Below are 15,243 nucleotides of genomic sequence, written 5' to 3' on the forward strand. Positions count from 1 at the left end.
TATGATGACATCCTCCACATAAACAAGGAGAATGTCTCACACTTACTTCCTTTCTTATCAGACTCTAGAATTTAAATAGTTTTGTCACAGGGATAATTAGGCTGCCAGAGCTCCTCACCTCCCTTTACCTCCCTGTCAAGTCTAATGACTGGCCAGAGATAATTTGCAAAATTGAAAAAGTTACCAGGAGGCTGGAGGGAAATGTAGGACAAAGTAAGCAAATTTATAACCTATCACCTTTAAATACTCTGAGGAATAAATGGTGAGTTCTTGAAGCCAGTGTTTCTTGCATGACCCAGAAAACATGGAAATTTCTTATATAAATTTTGTAGCATTTATCTGATGATTTTAAAATATGAGAAAGTTTGACCAGACATTCCTCTCAGGCTCTCAAAGAGTTTCAGAGTGAGATGGGCATGCAGCAGGTAGTATGCGGTACTCTTCAGTTTCTGATTTGGCCATATTTTGTTTACAGTAGATGTGGGACTAACTTGACTCTCAGCTGAATTTCAGAACTCAAGGGTCCAAGACTATCTGTCATATCTTTTGATTCTCCCATTAGCATTTACTACAGCAAGTAATAAATGTGTATAGTACAATGCAAAACGAATCAAAAAAAAAGATGTCTTTGGTTTCCAGAATTGGATTTCCTATTTGATTTTGTCTTTTTAAGTCAGTATCTCATGCCATCCTCTATTATATATAATATATATATATTTCATATATACAGATCTATAGTAGAAGATGTGGCCGAATGCTGAATTAAATATTCAAAATGAGCCAATAAATTTACACATATATAAAGTCATATATATAAAGTTATATATATATAAAGCTATATATATGGGTTAAATAAAATGGTAAGTTGATTATTTTAATTTTTAAAAAAATAATCATAAATGGTGAGAGAAAAATGTGTTCATTCAGAGTCTAAAACTTTTTTCATGGTCTTTTTGTCATGATGTTCTCACATTCAAAAATCAATATTAAACAACTAGGTTTACAATGTTGTGGTCCCAATAGAATTCAAGTCCTGCAAAGATAGCTGTTCCCTCATGTCGACTGTCTTACCTTCTTTGTGTGCATCTTTGAGGGAGTGCACTTTTTATTGCAAATAGCAGTGGCACAGCCTTAAATCCTTATGATTATCTTTCTTTTCACAATCTAGGAAAATGGCAAAATCAAAGCCAAATAAATTGGATGGTACTGAGATGTTGATGGCATTTTTAAGGAACTCAAACAAATTTTGATGTTCTGCATAAAATGTGGGCGGTTTTCTGAATGTCAGGAGTCCTGAAAATTTGATATCTCTTCATTGAGAGCAGTTTTTATTCCATGGGAATGATCAACTCGAGACAATCAGAAGCTTCGTGTAAATGGCTTTTGTGATTTGTTGTAGAGTTATGTCATTATGGAAAAGTTTAGCATTAATTTTTATCCTTCAGTAAATGGAGTACTACATGCATTTTTGTTTCTACATAAATTCATTTTAAACAATTCACTTTAAATTTTTATTTTGCTATTAGGTGTTTCTGGGTAGATTCTGTGTTTGATTGTTCTAGGCACATTGGAAGACTCCTTCATTCCAAACATAAAGGATACCTAATATTTTGCACTTTATTAAATTCTTTTATTGGTACATTGTAGGTATACAACGCAATTACATTCTCATTGGGAATTGTACCTTTACATAATGCATCTTGGTTCTTATTTTGTCCCCATTCCTAGCCCTCCCTTCACCCCCTCCACCCTTCCCTATTTACAAAGACTTTATTTCCATTTTTTCCATTTCTCAGCATTTTTCCTTTCCCTTCTTTCCTTTCCCCTGCCCCTCCCACTACCCCTACCCCTTTGGACCTTTTCTTCCTATTTTGCATTATCGATTATTCATTCTAATCATGGGTACATTTTAGGTATACAATATAATGATATTCATCATTGGAAATTTGCACCTTTACATAAACTCTCTTGGTTCTTATTTTTCACCATTGCCCAGCCCTCCCTTCAAACCCTCCATTCCTCCCTATTTACAAAGATTTTGTTGCTATTTTTCCATTTTCTCATATTAATTTCATTCCCTTCTATCCTTTCCCCTAGCCCTCCCACTTCCTTCCCCTTTGCCCCTTTTCTTCCTATTTCACATTACCTATTATACATTTTAGTCCTTATTTATACTTTCAGTTTCTCACACCAGAGAAACTATTCAGTATTTATACAGGTGTGTCCTATTTATTTCACTTAAGAGTATCGCCTCAATGTGCATCCACTTAGCTATAAATGTCTCTAATTTCTCATTTTTTATGGCTGAGTAGTACTCCATTTTATAAAAAAACCCCACATTTTCTTTATCCAGTCTCCAGTTGATGGGCATTTGGGCTGTTTCCAAGTATTAGCTATCACAAACTGTGCTGCTATGAAGATGGGCACACATGTATCACTGTGGTATGATTCTTTTAATTCTTTGGGGAAGATCCCCAGCAATGCAATATTGGGGTCAAATGGGACTTCCAGTCCTAGTTCTTTGAGGTATCTCCATACTGATCTCCACAGAGGTTGCACCAGTCTACACTCCCACCAGCAGTGGATCAGGGTTCCTCTTTCCCCACAGCCCCGCCAGCATTTGTTATTGGTTGATTTCATGATAGCAGCCATTCTTTCTGGAGTGAAGTGAAATCTCAGCATTGCTTTCATTTGCATCTCTTGAATGACCAGTGATGTTGAACATTTTTTCATGTATTTATTTGCTATTTCTACTTCTTTGTCTGAGAAATATCTGTTCATTTCAGATGCCCAATTTTGGATTGGGTTTCTAAATATGGGAGGTCTGATCTTTTTAAGTTCTTTGTAGATTCGAGATAGTAGACCTTTGTCTGAGGAAGAGCAGGTGAAGATTTTTTCCCACATTGTGGGTTGTCTCTTCATACTGCTGGTGGTTTCTCTTGCTGTGCAGAAGCCTTTTAATAAGAAGAGATCCCACTTGTTGATTATTTGTGCTAGTTCACAGGCAACTGAGGTTTTGTTCATAAAATCTTTTCCTACACCAATGTCTTCAATTGTTCTACCTAACCTCTGTTCCAACTGGTTCAGAGTTTCTATTTTCATATTTAGATCTTTAATCCATTTTGATTTTAGTTTAGTGCATGGTGAGAGATACAAGTCTAGTTTTAATCTTTGGCAAGTTGAAGCCCAATTTTTCCAGCACCATTTATTAAAGAGGCTATCTTTCCTCCAGTGAGGGTGTTTGTCTTCTTTATCGAAGAAGAGATGGCTGAGTGTGTCTGGAGTTGTTTCTGCATCTTCTAATCTGTTCCACTGGTCCTCAGGTCTGTTTCTTTGCCAGTACTATGCTGTTTTTATCACAGTAGCTTTGTAGTAGAGTTGCAGGTTGGGGATTGTGATACCCCCTGCCATGTCTCTGTTACCTAGAATTGCTTTTGCTATTCTGGGTCTCTTCTTGCTCCAAATGAATTTTTGGATTGTTTTCTCAAGGTCTATGAAGTATGCTGCTGGGATCTCAATTGGAATTGCATTAAATCTATATAGCAGTTTTGGAAGGATGGCCATTTTCACTATATTAATCCTTCCTACCCAGGAGCCGGGGATGTCTGTTCATTTTCTGATGTCATCTTCAATCTCTCTTTTCAGAGTGCCATAGTTTTCAGAGAAGAGGTCTTTGATTTCTTTCATTAGGTTGATTCCTAAGTATTTCCTTTTTGGGGATGCTATTGTGAAAGGAATTATTTGCCCTATTTCTCTCTCAGGGAGTCTGTCATTCATGTAGAGGAAAGCTATTGACTTTTGTGTGTTGAACTTGTAACCAGCTACTTGACTGAATTTGGTTATTAAGTTTAGAAGACTTTTGGTGGAGTTCTTGGGGTCTTCTATATAAAGTATCATGTCATCTGCAAAGAATGACAATTTGACTTCTTCATTTTCTATCTTTATTCCTTTTATTTCTTTCTCTTGTCTAATTGCCATGGCTTATGTTTCCAAAACTATATTGAACAAGAGTGGTGATAGTGAACATCCTTGTCTTGTTCCTGATTTGAGTGTGAAGGATTTCAGTTTTTGACCATTTAGTATGATATTGGCTGTTGGTTTTTCATAGATGGCTTCTATCAGTTTGAGGTAGACACGATCTATTCCAATTTTTTGTAGGGTTTTTTTCATAAATGCATGTTGGATTTTGTCAAATGCCTTTTCTGCATCTATGGAGTTAATCATAAGGTTTTTGTCCTTGGCTCTACTGATATAGTGTATTACATTGACTGATTTGCATATGTTGAACCATCCCTGCATCCCTGGGATGAATCCCACTTGATCAGGGTGTATGATCTTCTCGATGATCTTCTGCATTCTGTTTGCCATTATCTTATTAAGGATTTCTGCATCTATGTTCATTAGTGAGATTGGCCTATAGTTCTCCTTTTCGGTTGGGTCTTTCTCTGCTTTGGGGATCAAGGTGATGCTTGCTTCCAGGAATTAGTTTGGGAGTATTGCTTCCCTTTCGATTTCATTGAAGAGTTTAAACAGTAGTGGCAGCAGTTCCTTTCTAAATGTCTTGTAGAATTTAGCAGTGAAGCCATCAGGGCCCGGGCTTTTCTTAGTTGATAAGTTTTTCCTTACGTTTTCAATTTCATTGGTTGATATTGGGTTGCTCAGAATTTTTAGGTCTTCTTCATTCAACTTTGGTAATTCATATGTATCTAGATACCTACTTTTTTAATATCTAAGGGACAGAGGCTGGAAAATGAATAAATCATTAGCACATCTCTCCATGATGTCACTGACAAGGTTTAACTATTGTCTGTTAACATCTCTGCTTATCACTCTGTCCTCTGTGGTCAGATTATTCCCTAACCATCTCTTCCATTTCTTTCTTGGCTGCTAGTTTCTGCAAAGACTCTGTACTTTCATTAGGTTCATCTCACAGAATTAAATTCTTCCTTGTAACATGCAAAATTTTAGCTATCAGGGCTGCCCTAGAACTGATAGCAAAGTGTCACATGACCGTGGAGCTTGGAGGGAATAGACAAAATAATGGTGAGAAATTGTGTGCCTCCATGTTGTTTGGCCTCAGAGACTCACTGTGAATGAAATTGAAAAGTGTGTCAGCATTTTCCCTCATTCTGCTGTGCAGCACAGTGCTTCTGGCAGGTGATGCTTCATCACAGAGGCAGATTTGAAGAGGACATGTGCAGTATACTCTACTTCCATGAATCAAAGACCAGGGCTGCCCAGGTCCTCCTACTTAGGAATAAATGGAATTGAAAATGAAATGCTTAGTAGTGAACACTTAGTTGAAAAGTTTACCAACTGGGACAGTGAGTGGGAGATGAGAGAATGAGGACCAGGTGATTTATTAAATTGACAAAATCTCTAATTTTTAACACCAATTTAACACCACTTCCCTTTGTTTTGTTCTCAGTAGAGATGGAGAACAGCTGGTCAGTACCACCTGTGTAAGAATCCATCATATTTTTGAATATCATTAATAAATTTAGTGAACAAAAACTTTCTTTAATCTTTTCAAAGTGGTAAATCAAACCTTCATTTACTCCATCAGTTCAGAAATGCAAAATTTTTTCAGAAAATGGATTGTTCTGGCTTGAGCCCAGAACAGGATTATAACTAAATGGGGGGGAGGGTGTTGTCCAGTTGGAAGTGGAAAAGAGAAATGCAAGAATTCCAGGCATGCTATTAGGCCTTGTAGGAAGGTAAGGAAAGCTCAACTTACTTATGTAATGTATATACTTTATGGTTGTCAATAGAGTGACAGGAATTCCAGCCTACCCAGATTTCTGATGGGTGGATGCTGAAAGGTTATTAAGGTTCAGAGCCACTTGTGGTGCCTTATAATGTCAATCCCCAGACACTGAGTTTATGGATTTCTTTTATTTCTATTAATATCCATTAATAAAACATAGCTACTTAATTGACTCAGCTATTATTTGCTGAAGCTTCTACTATTCACTGAACAACTGTTTTTCTATTTGCTGTTAGTAAAATTTCCAACATATTTATGATTGTCTGATAAAATTTCATTAATCATATTATGTGCTGATGGTCCACCCTTAATCCAACCAATATTAGGAGTCATGTGAGATAGAAAATCTCCATTAATACAAAGAGCTGTGTTGTAGTCAGAGTTTTCAAGGGAATAGATTTAATACAGGACATATAATTTATAGGATTATTTATAATATTCACTCAAAAAGTGAAATGCAGAGGAGTGGAAGAGATCTAGCTGCACATCCAAAGAATTCACCCAAGGGCTTGGATCCCCTGGTGATATCCTGCACAAGTCCAGCTGAAGGCCTAGAGTCCAAGGCAATGTCCTCCATGAGTTCAACCTGTGTTCTAGAGCCCATGTCAAACACTCATACAAGTCTGTATCAAGGATCTGCAACTGGAAGGCCCAAAGACCAGTGGTTCAAGCCAGAAAACTTTTGCCAGTGGGGTGAAGGATTTGTGCCACCAGGCTCAGGGATCTGCACTGGAGCCAGGAAGTGATGCTCATGGTGAAGATCAGAGCTCCCCTGAAGAGAACAGCAGCCATTCCCAGTGACACTGAGGCCCTGAACTCCTCCTCCAATGAGAACAGCAAAGTTATCATCAGGAAAATCAACCACAGCAAGCTTCTCCTAGAAAATCAACAGCCAACGATCTTCCTTTCCAGTTCTCTTTTTATGCCATTGACAACAATCCTCAGGTGGGTCTTCCCTGCCCAGACCACACTGATTCAGGTCAGCTGGGAATTACAAGTTGACTGTTAATCCACCAGAGGCTGCCCAGAAATGCCCTCTCAGAGTGGAGCTGAAAGCTAATCAGGATCTTTTTTTTTTTTCCCCAGCCAGTTTAGTAATGTTGGAGAAGAGAGGAGAGAAAATATTTTCTATCTTTTCTTTCTGTCTAAATAAATCCTTAGGATTATAAATGCCTTTTCTCTGCAGCAGTGGTCACACTATTCACCCAAAAAAGTCTCAAATTAGAGACTGAGATATTTGTTTATCTGGCTCTAGATGAATCTTATCTTCCCATTTTTTAAATAATCTTTGTGAATTCTGAACATGTGGCATAACTTGAGTTTTGCTCATTTTATTGAATGTCTCATTCTATCACAGCAACTGACCTATTTAAGTTTTGTCTATCTTTTTGGATTAAGGTATCTTTTTTCTGCCTTTTAGTAGTTAATGTTTTTCTGAAAAGCTCTTTTATTTAAATTTTAAATGTTTTATATAGAGTTTTGCAAAGTTCTTTATTACATTGGCTAATTTTGTCATTTATCTTTGACTTAATCTTGCTTAACCTTTTAATGCTATTATTTTTTCATTCTATATTTCTTAATTTCTTAATTTTAAACTTTTCCATTTGAAAGTGTCAGGGTAAAGGGAAGCCCCTGAAAGTTTGATGGAATAAACTGACAAAGTTAAATAAGAGAAAAAGGACAATTTGTTAAAGAGCAAAAGGATGGCAACCACCCACTATCCCCAAATTGTTCCAAAACATATATATCCTTTTTCTATAGGGAAGGGGGAGGATGGGAAATGCAGACCATTTTTAGGAGAATATGCAATGATTTTTAGGGGAGATTCTTGGTGTTAGAGAATTTACAAGGGCCAGAGTGACAATGGCCAAAGTCAGCTTGGCCATGGAATGGACCATTAATGGTTGATAAGTAATTATCTATGGAACTGAAATAAAGGACAATCATGTGTGACAACAGTCAGACCAGCTATGTGGACAGACTCCAGTCTTTCTTCCTACAATAGAAGTTTAATCAATGAAAGCTAGCAGGAGAGAGGTAATTGTGCGTTCTTCAGTGATTTTGAACATTAGGTTGATGAGAGGACTGCAGAAAGGAGAACACGGAAAAGTCAGAGCCTCCTTGATTTTGAGATAGCTTCTAAGCCTCTCAGCATGTCAAAGCTTCAGTCTTTGAGTTATCTTTTTTAAAACCCCAGCAAGAGCTTGGTTGATTGATTTTCATTCTTTTTCTATATGAGCAATATTTTTTAAAGGTATGTGATTGGATCAAAAAGAATGAGTTACACCTGTAACTATTGTCCTGCAACTAGTGTTCATGTGTGGTTAAATGAGAAAAGCAGTTTAAGGGTTGTCTAGAGCTATGAATTGTGTACTTTGCCATTAAAATGCTACTCATATTTGCATATCAAGTTGATATCACACGCAAACATTGTGAGATGGATAGGATATAACTGCTCTCCATGGAACAATTTTATCAAGAGCAGAGACCCTCTTTGAAGCATGTGATTGATTCTGAGTCTCCATCATGGCCTTTTAGTCACTTATCAAGATCCATGTGGTCTGGGATAGGAGGTCTTTGGAAACATGCAGGTGCAGGTGTCTCCCTTGGTCCTCATTGCACATAGATTTTGGGGTCCACTTCTCTTGGGATTCTTATCACTTTTGTCATTTTCTTTATTAATTCTTTCTCTTAATAATAGAAGTAAATGCTCATTGTTGAAGTGAAAAAGTATAGAGACAGACAAGACAGTAAATGACCATCATCTTCTTGAAATAACCTGAGCAAATAGCTTGGTATATAGAATTATATGCTTCCCTTGTGATTACATAAATTGATATAAACTCATTTAAAAATACTGATTTATGTTTGATTGTTTTCCAAAATTGGGGATTGTAAGCTATCTATTATTTTGTTACTAATAGGTTCACTTAACAATGTGCACACTCCTGTCAGTAGATAAAGGAATAATCCATTCTTCTACTAAAACTTTAAAGTTGTGGTCAAATATACATAATATAAAATTTTCCCTTTTAACCATTTCAAACATGTGTCTTAGTCCTATTAAGTATATTCAACACAATTGTTCACCCAATCTCCAAACTCTTTTATCTTCCTAAGACCAAAAGCCTTGGTTTAGCAGACTGAGACTCTATACCCATTTAATAGTAGCTCTCCATTCCCACTTAGCCTCAGCCTCTAGGAACCACCTTTCTACTTTCTGTCTCCATGATTTTGACTGTTCTTATTACTCTGTTTCAGTGAAATCACACAGTATTATCTTTTGTGACTGGATTATTTCATTTAGAATAATTTCCTTTAGGTTCACCCATGTAGCATATATTAGAGTTTACTTCCCTTTTAGAGCTGTAAATATACATAATATTTTGTTTACCCATTGATCTGTCTATGGACACATGGGTTGCTTCTGTCTTTTGGCTATTGTGAATAATGCTGTTACAAATATGATTATACAAAAATCTCTTTGTTTTCAAATATTTATATACTCAGAATTATACTTGCTGGTCATATGGCATATGGACCATGTATTTTGAGGAACTACCACAACAGTCATACCATTTTGTATTCTAACATCAGTGTATAACTGTTCCATTTTCTTTCTTTTTTTTTTTTTTTTTTTGGTACTGGGAATTGAACTCGGGTCCTTCCGCTTGGAAGGCAGGTGGCGGAACCACTGAGCTAAATCCCCGGCCCAACTGTTCCATTTTCTCCAACACTTATTCTTTTGAATGAACTCATAATTATTGCATCAATTTTTATTTTATTTTTTATTTGCATTTCCTTCTCACGTATTATGAACTCTTAGAGTTTGTGAAGAGAGTGCAATCTGCGTTGAACCTTGAAACACAACTGGGGCTTCATCTGGTGGGAGGGTGTGGAAGTCCTTACCCTCCTCTCCCAGTGCACATGACTCTGCACAGATCCCTCTAGCTTTGAAGAACCTGTCACTTTCAGATGGACCTTCCACAATCTTCATTTGAGCCTGTTTGAGGCAGTTGTCAGAAAACAACAGATTGACAGTAAGATTCAATGAATCAGACTTTGAAAAATTTTGGTTAAGGTGATGTTCCCCTCTAGAGATATACACTTCTGTGCTCAGTATTTTCCCTTCAAATTTGAGGTTTTAAGGTTCCTTGAATATCTGTGGATGCTCCCTCAGGACTGCCTGGGTTAGAAGCACCTGCTCCAGGATCTGACTCAGCTCTAGTACTTTGATAAACAGGAATAAATGAGTCTACTTAAGGTTCATTATTTATCCTTCCCTTGTCACACTGCTCTTTCTCTTTATTTTGTCCTAATTTTGATCTTCCTCATGTACTGCCTCTGCTCTTTTGAATTGGTTACCATTTGCACATTGTAGAATACCTTCTTTATTCTTAACTTGTTGGCATATAGTGTACATCTGTCTTTTATCTAGTGATCCTTAAGACATCACCAGAAGTAGGTGGGAGTCTTGTGTTATAAATAAAATTCAATAGAGTTCAATTCCCTCATAGTGATTGTCAAAAAGCTTTATCCATAGAATGAACTATGAACTGTGGTTAAGCAGTCTCAAACACTATCAAGCATTTCTTATTTTTATCTTAAAGTTTTCTTCCTTCTTGCTCCAGGACCTTGGAGTGCTTTCTGTTTTTCTAGAATGTCACGCTGGAATAGAACTGAGGATGTAACATCTGGGACCTGACATTTTGAATAAAACACATCTGCTTTTTGTGATATACTTCTAAATAAATGGTACTGCTATTGTGGTATTTAATTCATTAGAAAGAGTACATTTTTTCTAAGAGTTGTATTTACATTTTTTAAATTAGGAATGACAGTAATAGATAGCAAATTTTATGAATTTTCAGTAGATTTTGCACAACAGAAAGTACCTTTTAAGTATTGCTAATATCTACATTTATTAAATTGCCACTTGATAAGTCAAAATTGAAAACATGAAGAGATATATTTCAAGATAATGGTATAGGATATGTTTAAACATGCATTTTCACCCAAAAAATTTTTGTTGCCTTGAAAAATCTGCATTTAATTTACCATTTCTGTTGTTATAATCCTCCAGATTTCATTTTGTCAGCGTCTCTTCATTTAAGGTTTAAAGTCACTCATTGAAAAGGGGAAGATAAGTACAAAGTGCAGTACATTTAAAATTAACAGTTAACTTTTCAAAAATGCTGTTTAATGCTTTTTAAGTTTGAGAAACCTCAAAAGATCTTTTTGGTAAGATTTAAAAAAATCTTTTACATAGAACATAATGTTTTGTGCTGTATAAATAAAATAAAACTTAAGAGATAATGATGATTCTGAAACTTTGGCACCTTCACCAGGCTTATTTACTCATTTTATTTGTGATTTTCATAACTATTTTACTTTGGTAGTTTAATGATACAGCAGACAGTTTAGAACAGGGTTATGTTTCACTATAAACATAGGGTTGTAGGTGCTTAACACCTAAAGTTTATTTCTTCTCCTGTAAAGATGGTTCTGGTCAAGTAACTCTCCAGCACCAGTGTGTTTCAGGTCATGATCTGAGGTCTAATCTCCTTTTACCTCATGGCTCAGCCATCTCAACATTTAGGCTCCACCCTTCTTATGACTTGAAGAGAACTCACACTGCTCTTCAAAGCTTGGCCACCCTCTGTGCACAACACATGAAGTGGAATGAATCATTCCTACATGGAATGATCCTGCCTACATGAAAGAAGTTAAAAAAAATATATATATATATATATATATGAAGTGTAGAATACTTCATTTGCTTTATTATCTGTACTGCAATAAAATTAATCATGTTTGAGTTTTAGAGATAAAAAGGATTTGGGAAGATAGTTTCTTGATTATACAATTGATGAAAGTAAAGCTGTACTCTTACTATCACTTGTTTTAAGCAAGTGGACAAGATGAACCCAGGGCTCCATCATGCCTTCTTTAATACTGAAGGAGACCATTTGGGTAATCAGGTTATAATGCTATCATACCTGAGCTTGTCCTTCTAAATAGAAATTCTGAAGCACTTTTATTTGGGGCCACAGTTAGATAAATACTATGCCATTTTGTTATATTGTTAATGTTTGAAGAATCATAGAACACAATTAACTGGTTAGCAGTAGATATGAAATTCTAGATTTTATCTGCAGATTAAATATTCCTACTCATGGCTGGAACTTCTTCCAGAACTTTGATGATTTAAGCCACAGTATAAACCAAAGTGAAATGATCTTCAAAACCAAGCTTGGCATCAGCTCTAGCTGGTACTTAAGGGACTTGCATATTTTATTTACTGATTATAATGTCTGAGAAAAAAAATCACCTTTTATTGTTAAAACTATAACATACAGAATCTTATGCTCAACTTTTGTCGTTACCTCATTGGAAATCAGCAACAGTTTACTGATCTGATCAGCAGTAATCTGTGGAACAAAATTTAATTAACACTCAAAGAGTAAATTTTACAGTGATAAAACAGAGAACAAAGAGCTATGACAGAAACTAGTTGTCTCACATCTTTATGAAATTGGGGTTATTAATATTTCGAATGTGAATATATGCTTGCACTTTATTTCATCATTTGGTTACAGATCCTACTGCATACATGTTATTAAATAGAACACTAGAAGCTGATATTCCCATACCAAAATACAGCTTTTTATAACAACCCATGGGAGTGCTTATTAGCATACCTATTTAATGGAGAAGAAAATACAGTATTTAGAAAAATACATTACTTGGTGGTAATTATACAAAATATGTAGCAACATTGAAATTTCCTTTATGAACGTCTCTGATGTTAGTACTCATGCGTTACCATTAGCTAAAATGACTTACCTCAAATTTAACTACATGATTTAGTTTCCTATTGCTGCTATAACACTATACAACAAACTTACTGGCTTAAAACAATATAAATGTATTATATTGTGCATCTAGACATTAGATGTCCCAAACCACTTTCAGTGGGCAGCGTTCAAGGTGCAAGCAGGACTTCTTCTCTTCTTAGGGCTTTAGGAGAAATACATTTACCGTGTCTAGCTTCTGGAGGATCCTTGCAATCAGTGGCTCGCAGCTCCCTGCTTCATCTGTTAAGCCAACTGTCAATTGTTCATTCCTATTTCCTTCTTAAAAGGACACTTTAGATTGCATTGGGTTTATCTGGGTAATACAGAATGAGGTCTCCATTTCAGTCAATAGCTTTACCACCTCTGCAAAGCCTTTTTTTTTTTTGCCATAAAAAGTAAATATTCACCTCAGGATTGGTACATACCTAGATAATTTCCCAGGGAAATGGTGCGGCTGGGTGGGGGTGGGGGGTTGTTATCCAGCCTACTAGTGCACTACAATATTTCTTTTTATTTTTGGGGAAGGGTCTTGCTATGTAATTCTGGCTGCCCTTGAACTCACTATGTAGCCCAGACTGGCCTTGAACTTGAGGCCATCCTCCTGCCTCAGGCTCCCAAGTGCTGGGATTCCAAGCATATACCACCAGGCCAGGCTACAATATTTCTCTTGAAATGAATATTTGAAGAACAAGTCCTAAATTATTTGTGTCTTTGAGAGAAATGGGGTATATTTATTTTTATTTTTGGACATTGAGTTTGCAGAACATTACAAAAAAATATATAACCTACATTTTCAATATGAAGAAGTAGACTTGTCACATAATCCCCATACCCATGAAACACACAGTGGCATGATGTGCCTCAGAATGAGCAAATGAGACAGAACAGAGCCTTCCCATAACAACGCACAAGGGTTTTCCTTGATCAAACATGGCAGTATCACTTCTGATTACCTTGGGGAAGATCACACCTGAGACTGGGCAAGAGTGAGTAATTTACTTGCATTTCCTCTTCTGCCTATATGGGATAGAAGGGAACTCCAGCCTTCGGTATGAAAAATAACTGGTTTGTTTGACCTGACAAAGCAATGTGCTATTTGAAGGAAAGAAAAGGTGGGATTTTTAATGCTGATAGTATGGTGAGGGCCCATTCATTTTTAAATGAGATTGAAGAGAATGGGAATGAGTTTCCTGAAAATCTCATTGAGAGATGGGGGTGATGGATGGCCTGACACAGGCAATAGTGCCATATATCCTGCTGGTCCCTGCACCTTCATTTTCAGTCCTGCATGAAACTCTCTCCACTTCCAAATTTATGGAGCTAATAAGGAGATTACTAAACATAATATTAGAATGACAATATCATCTCCTTATGATATTCCTTCTTACTTTAACATCAGTATTAATGTGAATAGGCAACTTATTTGAATTTCAGTGACATTATTTATAATAAGGAATAAATCCAGAACATGCTCTGTTCTCTTGATAAACTTTAATTACACTGCCTTGAGAAGATATAGGGAAGGAAGCTAATGTGAAAGATTTTAGAGAAACATTGCCCAATAGAATACCCTATGGTGCTAGAAATATTCATTAATCTGTACTTCCCAGTATTGCTAGCCATATGCAATTATTCAGCATTTGAAATATGGCTATTATGGCAGGAGAACTAAAGTTTTATAAACTGTTTAGTTTTAATTAAATCTAAATGGTCATATGGCTACCATGTGGGACAGAATAGTTACAGAAGAAATTTCATATATGGTCAAATCTTAAAAATCTCTCTTTATAGATATTAATAGACATATCACAAGTTCCTGGCAGCTGCAACATCAGGCAAGCTGGGAAATTAATACAGCCTCTAGGCAATGCCAGAGGTGCTAGATAGCTCAGATCTATGGAAAAAACACCTTTATACTTCTTTATTCGTCTAGGAGACTCACCTCAACATACTTGAGTGCAGTAAAATCAATCTTAAAGCTGGGCAGCTGTATAACTTTCCTGGGTCTTAGATAATTTGACTTCTGTGAGCCCATTCCTCCACAAATGAAAAAAAAAACATTAAAAGGTATATTTTGTGTTTCTTTATGTATATGATAAATGTATTTTACAGCACTGAAATTTTATCATTTTCTCTTGATTTAAAAAGAAATTAAATATTTTTATTGGCACCCAGAAATTTTGGAGGCCCTAGACATTGCCCCTGCTCTGCATGGGTAAGTTGGCTCCTCTGAGAGGGCAATTAGTAACTAAGGTCCAAGCTAATTTGTTAGCATGTAAGTCAAAGGATTTTTACTTATATACATGAAAATAATGATTTTATTATCAAGTTATGGATGATTAATACATTGTCTGAATAAAATTCCCATATTTCAGGTATTTCTATTTTTGATAGCTGTATGCATTTGCTTATGAAAAGCTCAATTTTACAAATAAAGTTTTGAGAGATAAATTTTCATATTCTCACCTATCCTTACTCTCAAGGATAATTGAAAATTGTCATTTTTATTTGAAGAAATGTGTTACTTTGATTAGTTGATCAAAGCATGTCAGCCTTGGAGATACTAAATACTGAGATTGCTTGCTCTCATTAACATGGAGTTCGAGTCATGGGAAAGCC

Source organism: Heterocephalus glaber, unplaced genomic scaffold (genome assembly GCF_053883595.1).
Source record: "Heterocephalus glaber isolate CG9 unplaced genomic scaffold, H.glaber_assembly_v1.0 deba00001504, whole genome shotgun sequence".
In the NCBI taxonomy this organism is placed as follows: Eukaryota; Metazoa; Chordata; class Mammalia; order Rodentia; family Bathyergidae; genus Heterocephalus; species Heterocephalus glaber.